At 32.0% G+C, this 15,270-nt stretch overlaps 1 protein-coding gene across 12 annotated transcripts in view; it reads left to right on the top strand.

The window, feature by feature from the left end:
• The window catches only part of LOC148599361 (band 3 anion transport protein-like), a 74,044-nt gene that overhangs the window by 14,544 nt on the left and 44,230 nt on the right, over window positions 1–15,270 (top strand). For 7 of the 12 annotated variants that reach the window (XM_088559516.1, XM_088559518.1, XM_088559507.1 and 4 more), the window contains one exon: window positions 5,883–6,002. The gene's annotated coding sequence lies outside the window, so the exon portion shown is untranslated. Of the gene's footprint in view, window positions 1–678; window positions 816–4,164; window positions 4,350–5,882; window positions 6,003–12,780; window positions 12,804–15,270 lie in introns of those variants that run through there. The other 5 variants (XM_088559517.1, XM_088559510.1, XM_088559511.1 and 2 more) reach the window with 4 other exon arrangements.

Raw genomic sequence — 15,270 nt, 5'->3', positions numbered from 1 at the left:
TTTTGCAGTCTGTGCCTTCAGCCACTAGCCCTGTGCTCTAAGTCTAGTCAAAATTGATTCATGCTTGTGAACATTCAATGGAAATTTACTGACTTGTAGAGAAGAGTTGTTGACATTTAATTCAGGCTAGTAGCTGAACATGTTTTTAAATAGACAGTTTTTGTTATGGAAATCCAATTGTCTGTTTGTCTGTTGAAATATTTTTGTTCTATGTTTTATACTGCTGGGTTACTTTTATTTGGGTGTTAATTTCCTGTACTTGGTTACACTTTTATCATGGACATTTATGTTGAACATTAGCAAACCGAGAAAAAAATTATATCAGTAATTCCAAATATTGCATCATGACACACCTTTCATTCCAAGTAAACATTTAATGTAATTTGTGCCTGATTTTCAAGGGGATATACATTTGTATTCAGAGGTGTCTATGTATATTCATTTTTTTTTTTTCCAAAAACATACATATTTTAACATTTCTAGTTCATTCTGTAATGTTTGCAGCAAAGCTACATGTTTGGGGCACTCTACTTTATTTAGTAAAACCACCCTCTTATTACATCATGTCAAAAATTGCTTGGTATTTCAGTTTAACTTGTTTGATATTACTAGTCTGTTGTCACTTGAAATTTCAATCCAAATTATGTAAACAAAAATTTACATTTTACAAGGGCACAACCTTGTTTGAAGGGAACAATTTGGTTGTAAAACAACAAACATTTATGTGTTCATGCATTGCTATGCATTTATCGGTGCATTTAATACATGTTCCGGGGGACACTTGATCCAGTTGATTATGTTTTTACACTTGTAAGGTATGTGTGTAGTAATATGTTTATAGTGGTTTCTTTTTCATAAAACGATTATAATCAAAGATCTTATCTATGGATAACAATTAGAATTTGCAAAATTCTTGCAAAATGTACTGATTTTCAGCTTTTCATCAGATGTAGAAATTTACATTTTAATTTTTGCCCTTAAGAAACAACCTGCAAAATGCTTTTTTTCTTCTTCTGTAATTTCTGGACATTTTCTACAAGTATAAAAGACTTTTGCGAAATTTGTTTTATAGTTCTCTGCTAAGTTCATTCTAGAGTTCAGTCGGGATTTAAAACAGATTTAGAATTGTGGAAATTCATGCACTCTACGAACATGCAATACTATAAAATATACTCATTGATTGTATAAAACACAAGGTTTATTTTATAGTAAGAACAGTTTCTTGATCCTGTATGATGATGCTATTTTATAATTAACCAACATTGGTGTATGATTTTGTTTGTATTTTATTTTAAATCTTGTTTTGTCCATTTTCAGACATTGACACTCAACACCGATTATGATTGTTTTTATTTTTAGAATGGCCAGATGTAGTCATTATTCAGATTCTTTACTAACTATCAGTTTGTATTGTGGTGTTGACTCTGAGCTGTACATTATGAGTAAGACTCCAAAACATCTGCCTATTTCTATATTCTGGTATAGCACCATGCTTTTTATACAGGTTTGAGTTCATCTAATGGAAGATGTTTTAGCACTGTCAGTAAGGGTATAGAGAGATGTTTCCTTATTTGGCTTTGTAAATTGACTCATGACTCATTGTAAAGTAGAAGTTCAGAGCATGTAGTGCTGGTATCATGATTTTATTTTTTTGTCCAGTGGAACCAATGTTCTGGTTGATTTCATCAAGCTATTAATTGAGACCTTGAAAATGTTAATATTTCTTTGAAGTGTGTCCACAGAAACCTAAAATTTCAAAACTTATAAGACAATGGGGCCTAAAATGAAATATTTTTTGTTTGCTCTTAACTGATTAAAAATAAACGATGTGGGTAGGTTCTGTAGGTAAGGATATACTTTTATTTTACAATTCAGAATCTGAAATTTGGATTTAAAACTATCAATATCCGTGTTTTTCTACTTTCAAAGATGAAAAAATGTTTTGCTGAAAGATTTGATTAAATTTGTTGGTTAGTGTCATTTTTTGTAGGTAGGTATAGGGCAAAAAAAAACCAAAATTTTGATTAAGGCCTGGCCAAGAATTATTTTTGGTTTTATACTTGTAAAAGTGTTTAATAAAGCAGCTAAATCATTGGATGCCCCAAAATGTGCATGAATCATTTTACTGTGTTTTTTTTTTATTTTTATTTTTTAATGTGACAGTAAAATATGAAGTGATACTATTGGAGCACCAATACAATATAAAAATGTTAACCTAGATTGATGCAGTTTTAGTACATGTGCACTGAAAACAGTTCATGGTCTTTCAGTATATAGATCATGTGATGTCAAACAAAATGACAGTTCACACAGTCTTCCATTTATCGGTCACTTATTTTTGGCTATCACAGTCTTTCTAAAATTTGCTGATCAAACCAGTATATTTGAATGTTCTTTTAGACCTTAGAACATTTTTTTTCTCAAGATCTCAAGAAATAAAAAATGAATATATGAAATGTAAAAGATACTAGTGTACATTTACATGTATCCACCTGGAAAGTCTCAAAAATTAGTTGTAGACAGATAGACAATGTTGTTGATTTTCATCTACCACAAAGAACTTGAGATAAAGGATACTATAGGCACTGTGAAGTCAGCCTCATATCTTGACCTACACTTAGAAATCGATGGTAAATGAAAATTATTGACCGAACTTTACAACAAACAAGATGACTTTTCATTCAGAATTGTCAACTTTCCTTTCATCTGTGGCAACATCCCTTCAGCACCTGTGCATGGAGTGTTCATATCACAACTCATACATTATGCCAGAGCTTGCCGAGACTACGCAGACTTTTTGTATCACGCTAGAATTCTAACAAATAGGCTGCTGGAGCAGGGTTATATTGCTACAAGATTGAAGTCATCACTACAAAAGTTTTATGGTCGTCATCATGAACTTGTAGATCGTTACGGTGTGTCCATCTGCGCCATGAAAACTAATTTGTTCAATGTGTGGTATTTTTCCTTTCCTCTTTCGTCTATCCCAGACTTGACTTTTTATGAGCAGCTCATCAGATGTTTCTAGAAAAGCAGAGATGCTCACCCTATCGGTGCACTTGGTCCATGTTCCCAGTTTTTAGTGGAGTGTGAGTTGCTCATTTGCTTTTGTTACTCTGTTTGTATGATTTTAGTTACTTTATGTTTTTTGTTGTGTATGACTGTTTTCCATGTTTGGTCTTTGTCCCTGGATTACATTCTTTTGATTACTGCTATAACCTTGGTTCCCTTGATTACTCTTTCATTAATTTTACATGTAAGGGAACTAGCATTTCATTTTTATGAATTTTACATGTAAGAGAACTTCAATTTAATTTTTATAAATTTTGCTCTTAAGATAACTTCAGTTTAATTTTTAATGAATTTTGCTTGTTAGGGAACTACCTTTTGATCTTTATGAAGGGCTATGATGAAATTTGAAATACCGGTAACTAGAAAAACTATGAGCAAAGCTCATTTGGTGATACCCTTCACCACTTACCTTCCTGAAAACCATATAAGAAACCCCAAAAAAACATTCAGATAAAAAAACAAAAATAGGTTGTGCAGTATGTTATCATATGATAAAGAATTTTTATATAAGTTTCATCAAAGTCAATTTTGGGGTTTGAAAGGAGTGGGGAAAGACAAATAGATAAACTGATGGACAGACAGACTGACATCTTGATCAATATGTACTGCCATTTGAAAAAGGAGGGTATAGAAAAGGCAAGCTCTAAATTTTCCTGAAATGGGAATGCAGGACATGCTATACAGAAAACAGGAAAAGGCATATCTCTTCCTCTTGTAATATTTGATTTTTTATATTTCCAAAAATTCCGGGGCTAATTTCATGATAGCAAAAAATGGTGGGACCTACTGTAAACAACTGTGGTCTTCAAATTTTGACTGTTTGCAAAACAGTTAATTTAGCACACAAAGGATTTACATAAATTTGCACATTGTATAAAAAATAAGATAATTTTATGTAATTGTAGAAATGGTTATGTAATATGAGCCTATACATTCTTACTAAATCACCTGAATGTAATTGAGGATTTCTTAATGAAATTATTCATGATTACTATAATCTGGATTTGACCTGTTACTATTTTAATGATAAAAGGGGAAATACCTTCTATAAATAGAATACATCTGTCACATGTAGGATTTGTTGATAGTGTTACATGTGAGTCAGTAGTCAATAAAAGCAAGTGTTTTTGTGGTAAGATTTTAATGGGAGAAGTATCCTGACATCTTATGTTCTTGTAAATTATTGGTTGACTGGTGTTTTGGATTTACTAATTCATTTCATCATAAACCTTCTAGATTGTTCTAGTGTGTTCTTTAATACAGTAATACCAAATTGTGTAAGTTCAAGTAATTTTAAAACTTTTGATATTTATTTTATTTGATGCTTAAAAAATTGCAGTTAAATGTATTTTTGTCATTAAAAAGTGGTTTCTTTTTAAAATTTTTCAATAACATCTTACATTAAAAAGTGGTTTCTTTTTAAAGTACATATTAGTGTAAAAACATGTTGTTCATGCTCTGCTGAAATTGTTCTATCAGTTTAATAGTGAATAGCTTTAGGACTTTCAACCCATTTTTTACATCAAGTATGAAAATATTTGTATAATAAATGTAAATACTTCACTCTCTGTATTAAGTCTATACGTTTCTTTAATGGTTGAAGCATGCATATTGCATATCCTTGTTCAATATTTTTCCCAGTTTACTGCTTAGGGAAATAAGTTTCAGTTTTAACACTAACGATGAATTTTGTTCAAATACTGTATCGTGGGAAAATTTCATGAGGTTTAATTTTTTTTATTCACAAGCGGAATTACTAAAAAAAGCTTCAGTCCAGATGCTCCTGTAGAAAGTATCTGTGGACATGAAAAATAAAGGTAGAGAAAAATTTATTACCTTTATTTATAGAGCAAATCATGAAATTTGGCTTCAGCAAAAATTCCCCACTTTACAGTTTGTTTTTGCTAACATATATAAACCACATTGTACAGTATAACCTGTCAATAGTGATTTGTGAAGATTGGTGTTTAGTTTACAAATGTTCAGTATGCCTGCAATAACATCTTACAATGTCAGGTAAATTTGTCATAATTGTCCAGTATTGAGGTTCATTTATTCATGTTAAAACCTTTGATTTTTATAAATTTTAAGATGCAAGTCATGCTATAAATGTTGACAAAAATGTGGGATACCTTACAACATTAGTGAATGTTCAAACTTAACCTTGATTACCAGCTCTGTGGTACTGCTTAGGTAGTCCCATGTTGCAGGTCATTAATTCTGTCCTTGGTGTGGCCATATAAAGGACATCAGAATTGATATTCACTACTTTCCACTTGATATGTCATAGAAGAGATTGCATAATGGTAGGTTGGCTCAGTGTCTGGGTTATGTATACCGTTTTTGGTGACACACTTTTCTGTAGGCTTGCTCAGTCAAAGCAGTCTTCAATATTGACCAGCAGCCTAACAGCCATGGCTAGTGGAAATACTGATATGTTAGCAAAATTTGGCTAACATGCCATTGAATTAGTATATAAGTTCATTAATTTTTTTTAGCCGGAGATTTTTGACAGAAATTTATATGGCACAGTGCGTCAGTCATTCTATCTATTTGGTGGGAAGTGCTTTGAGAACAGTAGGTTGTCAGGTTTATTCCAAATTTGCTATAAAATATTTTATATGGATCCTTGTTCTTTTAGGCCTTGGTATGCTGATCTCCAGGATCTTTAGTGTTATGAAGGGTATCAATAGGAAAAAATAGTACCATCATATTACACAATTTGTACAACCTTGTGAGATCAGTCACTTTCAGGTACTATCAGGAAAAAAGATAATTAAACTATTTATGAAATGGCTTGATCTTTTCAGTTTTTCGGAAGTTTTGCCAAAACGGACGTGACGGGGTATAAAGTAATCACGGAGTTGACGATAGAAATAGCGGTGTTTGTAGAGAGGGAATTCCAACAGGACCTTACATAAGAAGTTGAGGTAAGTTTGACATTTATTTTGTTTTGTTATTATATTTCATGGATCAATTTTGTGCTACATTTTACTATTTATATGATGTGTACTGTTTTTATAGTTTGGTATTGTGGTATATTATTTATAACAGACCAGGTTTCATAAAAAATTCCCAAATTGAGATATTCCTCTAATCCTTGAGTTTTCCTCAAATCTTCAATTTCAAGCGATTAGATTGGTTGAAATTTGAGTTGAGGAAGGATTTGAGGGAAATCTTAATTTGAGATTTTTTATGAAACCGGCCCCAGACCAAACTTGATTTTATAAGAATAATGCTGGTGTGTTTTGCCAAATGTTCATTTTTTTTTCACAATGATTTAATTTTTTTGTACTGTCTACTGCAAAAATTAAATTGCTGGGGTAAAAAATAAAATTTGATGTACTTACAGCAATTTACTGTTTATTACTTTAATTTTAGAAAGCACATTTATCGAAATAATATTTTATAATTCATGCACTTAACAGCTCTAGTGATCAAGGATGTTCTTCAGGAAAATGAAGATATCACATTACGGAATTCAACTTTCAAATCACTGATTTAAAGTTTTCAATAGAATGATGTATCCTCTGAATTTTGTAAAATCTTTTTTTTCCAATGAAGTTATAATTAAGTTTTTCCTTTACTTTGGACAGAGTAACCTCAGGGGATGGGAAATGGAGATTCTAAAACTCCTAACTAGTATACTTCTCTATTACCATTAAATTATTTCATATCCCTAAGAAATGTCGATGTCAGACTGTCTTGTTCTATCTTATTATATTTTCACAGAGATTGACTTTTTTACATATACTGCTGATTAAGGATATACGCCTGTAATCTTTGAGGGTGGTATTTTTGGACACAATTTGTCACAGAGAGATTAACAGCATGTAGATGCTGTCATCATGGTCTATAGAACCAATAACAGTTTTCCCTGAGTTAGGACTTCAGTTCTGGGAATTAATCACCATGTAATTGGAACTGTAGAAGATATTGATTCAATTTGATTCTATTCACGTCTTTAGTACTGTTTGCTTGTTGTCATATTAGGTAATGAAATTCTAGAGAAAAACAAAGCATAGAATAACTATGTTAAGGACACTTACCCTACCGGTGCACCTGGTCCATGCTCCCAGTTTTTAGTGGAGTCCCAGTTGCTCATTTACTTTTGCTACTTTGTATGTATGGTTTTAGTTACTTTATGTTCTTTGTTGTGTATGTCTGTTTTCCATATCAGGTCTTTGTCCCTGGATTACATTCTTTTGATTACCGCTATAACCTTGGTTCCTTTGATTACTCTTTAATTTCATGCTGTAATTTATTTTAGTACTTAATTAGATTCTTTTATTTCTTGATCATTAAAGATCGGTGTTAATATTAAATCATGTAAAGAAAATGTGTGCTACTTCATTTTTAATATAATGTTTTAAATATAAGAGGACCAGTCTATGACATCTAGTTTATGAAATTATAAATGTCATAAGAGTAGATCTGATAGGCCAATAGCTGATTTCTCAGCAAGCAACATTTAGTTTAATATTGACTTCATTTTTATGTCACAGTGCAAAACCTGACACTTAGAATTTTCAATGATTTTCTTTCTACAACTTTCAAATTTTTATTCCTGTATATTGGAAAAAAAATTATGTATTAATTATTGGAAATTTGTCATTTAAATAAGTAAAAGTGCAATTTTGAGAAAAAAAGTCACATTACTAATGTTCAATATTCTATGTAGTGTAAAAAGAAAAACAATGTTATTAGCCTCTTTTTCTTTTGGGACATGAATAAGCTTTATTAAGTTAAAAAAGATAAACCAAGTTCGCTAAAACATCATGTACATGTGTAATTGACTGATGTACCATAGGAAACCATTTTACTTTTTATATAAATCGTAAGTGTAGACTGCATGTGTACTAGTATATACAAAGAAGATTTAGAGATAGAATTGACCTACAAACCAAATTATTCAAACCCAGTGATTGCTTTTGTGAAATAAGGTTTAACACAATTGTACATTTAAAGTAACATAAAATACAATGTATTAATATTTGTACTCAGTAGGTATTCTAAGGTCAGTAAGGTGAACTGGTTATTGTTATACATCCTTTAAGGTTAGAGGGTCTTTTAGTTACCAAGAGAGATATGTTTTAAATTGTTGCTATTCGGTTAAAGAGTTTTTGAAATTCTCTACATTATGAAAGGTTGGAAGAGCTATAAACAGCATTTGGTCCAAGGTTTAGTATCACCATTTGTAAGATTCAGGCAGTGGATGATAACCCATCACTTTGTCATTGCAATTTGACTATATTTGTATCATCAGAATCAGAAATAAAGACTGTATTTTCCATGTCACATATAATTTCATTGAAATACACTGCAAATAAACACTAAATAAACCCTGAATTTTCTTGGTCATTTCAAATCGAGAAGAATTCCTTAAGTCAGACAATACTGTCTTATTGATTCTTTTTTCCATTTATGGTTAAGATTTTTCAGCTTTTTGCCTGGTTCTTATGAGTAATAATGTTACTTGGTGACAAGCTTACCAAGTATTATCTATGAAAAAGATAGGCGATGCATGCTCTCACTTTGTTGATACCCAAATCTGATTAAGACTGATAAATGTGCTGAAATATTCCGAACATTGATTCCTCTATTGAGCCTTTAATTTCACGGTTGCTGTCATATTTGTCCAATGAAATACGAGGTTGTAAACAACATCAGTTAGGTTGCCATGGTTAAGCATTTTTGTTTATTAATGATCTGGATTTGATTAATGGTCAAGCTACTGTAGTTATGTTTTATAGTGATCAGGTGATATAGCTGCATGACCCTTGGGGTACACAAGGAGTTCAAATTAACTGTCCTGGACTTTTCCAAGTTTATAATGAATAGTCCACTTGAGAAAAGTCATACTATGAAAGTACTATGTTCGTGGGGTACGAATTTTCCTGGTTTTTGTGGATCGGCCAAACCACAAAATTTGTTACCAACGAAAAGGAAATTTCCATTGACATGTATAATGAAAATGTAAAAACCACGAATTCAAGAATCCACAAACTTGTGTTTTTTCCCTATTCCATGAAAATTGGTACTCACGAATTAAAGTACTTTCACAGTAAGTCCTCAATTGAGTGTCAAAGGTTGATGATCCAGGATCAAAGTAAATGGAAGTCCATGGCTTCTACATGTGGATCACTGGTCACTAATTTAAACACCTGTGCAGGTGAATGTCAATGTAGTTAATGTGTTCAGCAAAACATCAACATAAGTTTTATTTGTAATATGGAAGAGTCCATAAATTTGAAATTTTGGTTTTCAATTGCAAATTTTCTGGAAAGGTTTTAAAGCTGCATTATCACCAAGAATCTGTATAACTAAAAAAAAAATCTTACTATTTAACCATTCTACATAATGGGAGGAGGGGAGGTTATGGCGATCAGTTTCCAAATGTTTTAAAATATCTGTTACAACTTGAGGCCATTCAATTCACATCTTATCTGAGGACAAATGGCTTTTTTTAAAGAAAACCTTCTATTTATCTTATTTCAAAAACACATTTCACATATCTGAGGTCTCAACATTTTATCTAAATTGTAGAGACTAAGTAAGTGTGGTAAATTATTCTGTTGGGTCGCCATATATATCTCTTTATTTGTTTGTCAATGATGAAATGATAGCATTATTTTGAAAATATGGTGGAATGCTTTTACAGGGATAAGTAAGCTCAGAAGGTAGGCACTTTTGAGTGATATTTATGGGCTTAGAATTATTTATAAATTTTTGTTATTCGTCTTAATTTTGTTATTTTGTGAAATTTTGAATTTACAGATTTCGATAGAGTGGCCATGGTTTCAATGGAAATTTAATGTTTTGTTCACAACATGAAAATTGGTTCTCAATGAAACCTAGTTCTTCACAGAATTGACTTTGAGCTCAGAGTGTGAATTTTTTTTTTCAGTTTAGATTCTGTCAATCAGTCTATCATTTTCTAATGACGGAATTATATTTTAAATCACAATAATTAAAAGTTCGTATTAAGGAGTTTTTTTAACACCATTGTTGCCTGCACTAATTTTTGAATTACTTGATCTTGGTGGGTAACAGATCAAGAATACTGTATTTATTTTTGCTCCATTGATTTTCAATAGAAATTAAAACACATTTTTGACTTTTTACAGCTAGTAAGCTCCTTTGTTTTGATGTGTGCAATACTCTCAGAATCTTGTTTTGTTATAGAACAGAGATAAGAAGCTAATACCCAATGGAGAGAGACAAACAGTCGAGGCAAAAAAATTAAAATATATCTAATACTCATCTGACAGAGACAAACAGTCGAGGCAAAAAAATTAACACATACATGTAACTAATACCTATCGAACAGAGAAAAACCATCAATGCAAAAAACATTAACACATATAATTACATGAAGGCTCTATCTTGCTCTAAACATGGAGTAGAATCCATGACAATCATAATCGGTGTGCATTGGATGTTATCACACGCTTTTTACAATTTATGAAATATCTAACTTATAAGACCTACATGTATTTCAGAAAGTGCCTGAAGTACCTAAAATTGTTTCATTTATCAAGTTTTCGAACATCTTAGAGTTGGTTGATCCTTCCAGACCCTCAAACCACACCCCTAAAATCTGCAGATAGCCCTGCAATCATACTTTCCTTGCTCTATTATTAGAATTTCTTCTATCCAATGGCCAGTACTTTTGTACACTTAATTATTAATGAATGGAGAATAGAAAAGAAATACAAAGCATTTCTTAAGACACATATTTGAAATTGGTCCAAACTCTTGGTCTATACCAGACAGAACTAGATGGAAGTAGATATTATCATGATATATATTTTGGGTAAATACTTACAGGGTTAGTTTTCTCTCATTAGTATGAAGTACCAGTGTAATGGTAAGTTGGTCATAGTCCTGGCATGTATTCAACTCATACAGAACCTTTTGGGAAGAGCCGTTTGTAATATTATACTATCAATGTCTTTTAAGCAGGTTGACAATGGTAGTAGGAATTCAAACTATTTTCCAACATGGCATTTGGGACTTATCCTCCCTATTGCACTCTGTGACTGTGTACGACAAGCTTCATTGTAAAACAAAGTTATAAAACATAAAAACAGGATATCCTGTTCAGGAAAGGCATTTTATTAAGCCATGCATGTAGAAGTTTAATTTGTTGCTATATATTTAAATCTGTGATTTTATAGTTCTGACTAATAACATGCAGCATTTCCAAGTTGCTCAAAATTTTGTGCAATTCCAAAAATTAAAAAAAGTGGGTGTACCATAAATCATTTAATCGATTGTGGGTAGTTATCCAATCAAATTTTTTGCTAAGTTGTTGTATTAGAATAATCTCCTCCCAAACTACTTTCTGCTACTTTACATTATTGAAAAGTGACTGAATTTGACCTTCATTATTTGACCTTTACAATCCAAGTAATCTCTATGTTTTCAAAGGAGGCCCCATAAATTGTTCCTGTCTGTCATTTTATTTAACCTTAATCTTAGTTAATCCTCTTCAAAGTTATGTGGACCAGTTCAAAGAGGAAACCATATTTGACTGCTTTAAAAAGAAAACAAAAGACAGCTTATATAACTAAGAAATGCATGTTTCAACAATTAAATGGATTTTTAAAACTTTTGAAGTGGCCTTGGCCCTGTAGCATATTGTGAAAAAAGCCTCAATTGAAGGATTTTCTATAATTGTTCATCAACTTGATTCCCTATAATTCTGCTATAGTGTGATTTGTTTGTTTGTTTGTTTGTTGGGGTTTAACGTCCGAGCAGCAATATTTCAGCTATATTCAGACAATGAACATGAAATGGATGATAAAATGAACATGAAATGAAAAAAAGAAAGGATGGGTCACAAGGATAATAGGGTCGACAAATTTTGATTACCACTGGAAAAAGGGGGAGATGGGTAAGGTCGGGCAATTTAGCCTCCTGTGGCGGAGCGCAAAGGTTCCTACTCCTATCGAATACCACAGCAGGGTTCTTTAACGTGCGAGGAACGTGGCTTCTTTCCCAACATGGTGCACCACTATGGTTTGCGGTCAGGTTTTCCGTATTATAGCCTGACAACCCCAGCATGTAACACGCCAGGGGTACCCCATTCCACCACCTGGGGCACACATCCCAGTTGCTCTGTGGGCAGAGCGCCTAGCCCCTGGCTAGGTTTCTGAGCACTATTAAGTCGCCTTATACGACAAGCTTAGCGCTGCTGCAGGCCTATTCTTTTAACACCCGCACCTGCACGGGGGTATAGTGTGATTTGAGAAACATATATATGAGAGATGTAGGGCCCTGAGCTTTAAAGTTTGAATTATTGAGAATAATTTCATGAATTGAGCAGTGAATAATGTTTTTAGGGGAAATATTATAAACTACTGGGTCTGGTGTTGGTATTCAACCCTTAAATTTAATTGTTAAAACATCCAGTCATTCAAGCTATGTAACAAATATCTCATCTTCTACTAAAGGAATTTTTGGTCCATGGGTTCATACAAAATTCCCAGGTATGAATTCATAAACATTGCAAATTGTTTCTCCGATGACTTACTATAGAACTGTATGTGATTGTTGATTACATATGAGAGCATCAAGTCGAAAGTCCTGTTTAGAAGTGAAGGCTTTTTTTGTCATGTGATTGCAGGGTTTGGAACATTAGTGAATATCATGGTATTATCTAAAAATTAGACACATGGATAATTTTGAGAGTTTAAAAGATTCTACTTTCTCAGTTATGTAATAAGGTAAACAGGCATGTTTGTATTACCTAGAAAATTCAAAATCTAGGGCGTCTTCTTGTCAATTTGAAGGGAAAGTAGGTTGAATGATCTATTTGTCTATGGCCTCTGCCATTGTCATTCAATAAGATTTGATAAGAAGTTAGAATATAGAACCAGAGGTGTACTTGAATGCACCTTGGTATTTACATTACTGCTTTAATGACTTATTAGATTATTTTAAATATGCTGAGAAAGCCATTTATTTTAGTACCAATGTTGATATAGCAATTTTACTTTTCATTTGACTTCTGCCTCTTTGCAGGAGATACTACATGTAATTCAAATGAAAAACAGCGTCTGTTTACAGCGATATTACATTTAAAAATCAAGCTTAGATTGGAAGATGCATTTCAAGATCAAATTTGAAAAGGAATCTTTAAAATTATTACATGGTGTGAACTGTAGAATTTCACAGCACAAGGAATAATTTTTTTTAAAGCCGACTAATTTCCATTTTGTTCTAACAAAATTTTTGGGGAGCATATTGCTTTTTTTTTCTTTCACTACATGAATTAAGTAGCAGTCTTTTTAAGAATCACACATATTAGGGTAAATGTGATAGCTACATATTTTTATTTTTGTTATTAAGTTTCTTTTAAGATCTATAATGAAATGTATAATTATTCATCTGTCTGCATTTAGGAGATAATCCACATTGAAAATCCAATGGTTTCTGTTTTATTTTAGTGTCATTTTCATCATATAGAAATTTAAAGTAACAATAATGAAAATAAAAATGTGTAGCCTTTTATGGGGTGTATCACTTATTACAGAATTTGCATGATTCTTACATAGACAACTACTTAAGTAACTGTCTTTGTAAGAATCATGCAAAATCTGAAAAACGTGATACACCCGAAAAAAGGCTACATATTTTTATTTTTGTAATTAAGTTGTTTTATGGGTCTATACTATGAAATGTGTAATTATTCATTCAGATCTGCCTGCTCTTAGGAGATAATCAATATTGAAAATCCAATAGATTCTGTTGTATTTGGGTGTCATTTACAGAGTTATCTCCCTTAATTTTTAAATCTACAGTGCATTCTATATAATTTTTATCTCCTAAGAACACAGGTTATATGAAAAACTGAATGTTAATTTCTGTTTACTATGGCAATTCAAACACAATATCAAAAATTTGTGGTGGAATGGGGTACCACTGGTGTGTTACATGCTGGGGTTGTCAGGCTATAATTCAGCAAACCTGACCGCAAGCCATAGTGGTGCAACGTGTTGGGAAAGATACCACGTTCCTCCCATGTTAAAGAACCCTGCTGTGGTATTCGATAGGAGTAGGAACTTTTGCCCTCTGCCACAGGAGTCTAAATTGCCCAACCCTACCTATCCCTCTTTTTTTCTAGTGGCAATCAAAATTTGTCAACCTATTATCCTTGGGTCCCATCCCTCTTTTCATTTCATATCATTTCATGTTAATTTTATGATCAATTTCATGTTCATCGCCTGAATATAGTTGAAATATTGCTGCTCGGGCATTAAACCCCAACAATCAATCAGTCAATCAAAAATAAAAATATGTAGGCTTTTTACCCCTGAATCACATTTTGCATGATTCTTAGCTGGAGTGCTACTTAAAAGAGAAAAAAATCATCATACAATTTATGTACTTCCTATTGGTTAAACAATTCCCAAGGTGTAATTCATTCAAAAATTGACATGGTTGAAAATTGCAAAAACAGTTGTAAAGCTGTATTAGTACTGTTTGTTGCTTATCTTTGTTGTTTTTTGGCTGACAGTGACAGTGTTTAACAAAGCCATTTCATTTTATTTGTTTTATGGCTTGTAAATTATTTAAAGATGATTTTAATTGAAATTTTAACAACAGGTCATTTTATAAAGTCTTTCTGAGTTTCCTGTAAAACATTGACATTTATTTGTAGGAAAACATTTCTTATTGTAATTGTATTCTTCTACTTAAATGGCCAATCTAATTTAAATTACTGTTAAATTAAAACTAAAAAAATGTTTCATCCATTTCACAGATTTTCACATACTTTTTTGTTTTCAAGACATTTTTTTCACTTCAGTACTATAAAATTTTTGGCAGTAAGTGTGAAAATATCTTTTACCCTTCAGTTGATCTATCCCCTGTCATAATCCCTAATTGTTTGAGTGGAACAATTATTTATGATTGTCATGTATTATGTAAAGTCTTGATTAGATTAGGCCATTTGTAGTAATCTTACAATTAAATTGTCTTTTAATGAAAGGAGAGATTTTTATCACTCATGTCCAAGGCAAATTAAAAATAAAGGTGACAATTTTGAGAACAGAGGTCTTTTAGGTTTGGAGACAACTCATTTGTAAGAAAATTGGACACACAGAAAAAGATCATATCTCAACAACAATAAGAGGTCCATTATCATAGTTACAAGATGACATTTACTTCTTTGTAAGGAGGGCTTGAGGA

Source organism: Perna viridis, chromosome 13 (genome assembly GCF_037379345.1).
Source record: "Perna viridis isolate PV_CMFRI_1.1 ecotype Kerala chromosome 13, ASM3737934v1, whole genome shotgun sequence".
NCBI lineage: Eukaryota > Metazoa > Mollusca > Bivalvia > Mytilida > Mytilidae > Perna > Perna viridis.
This window is presented reverse-complemented; position numbering and strand designations above follow the sequence as displayed.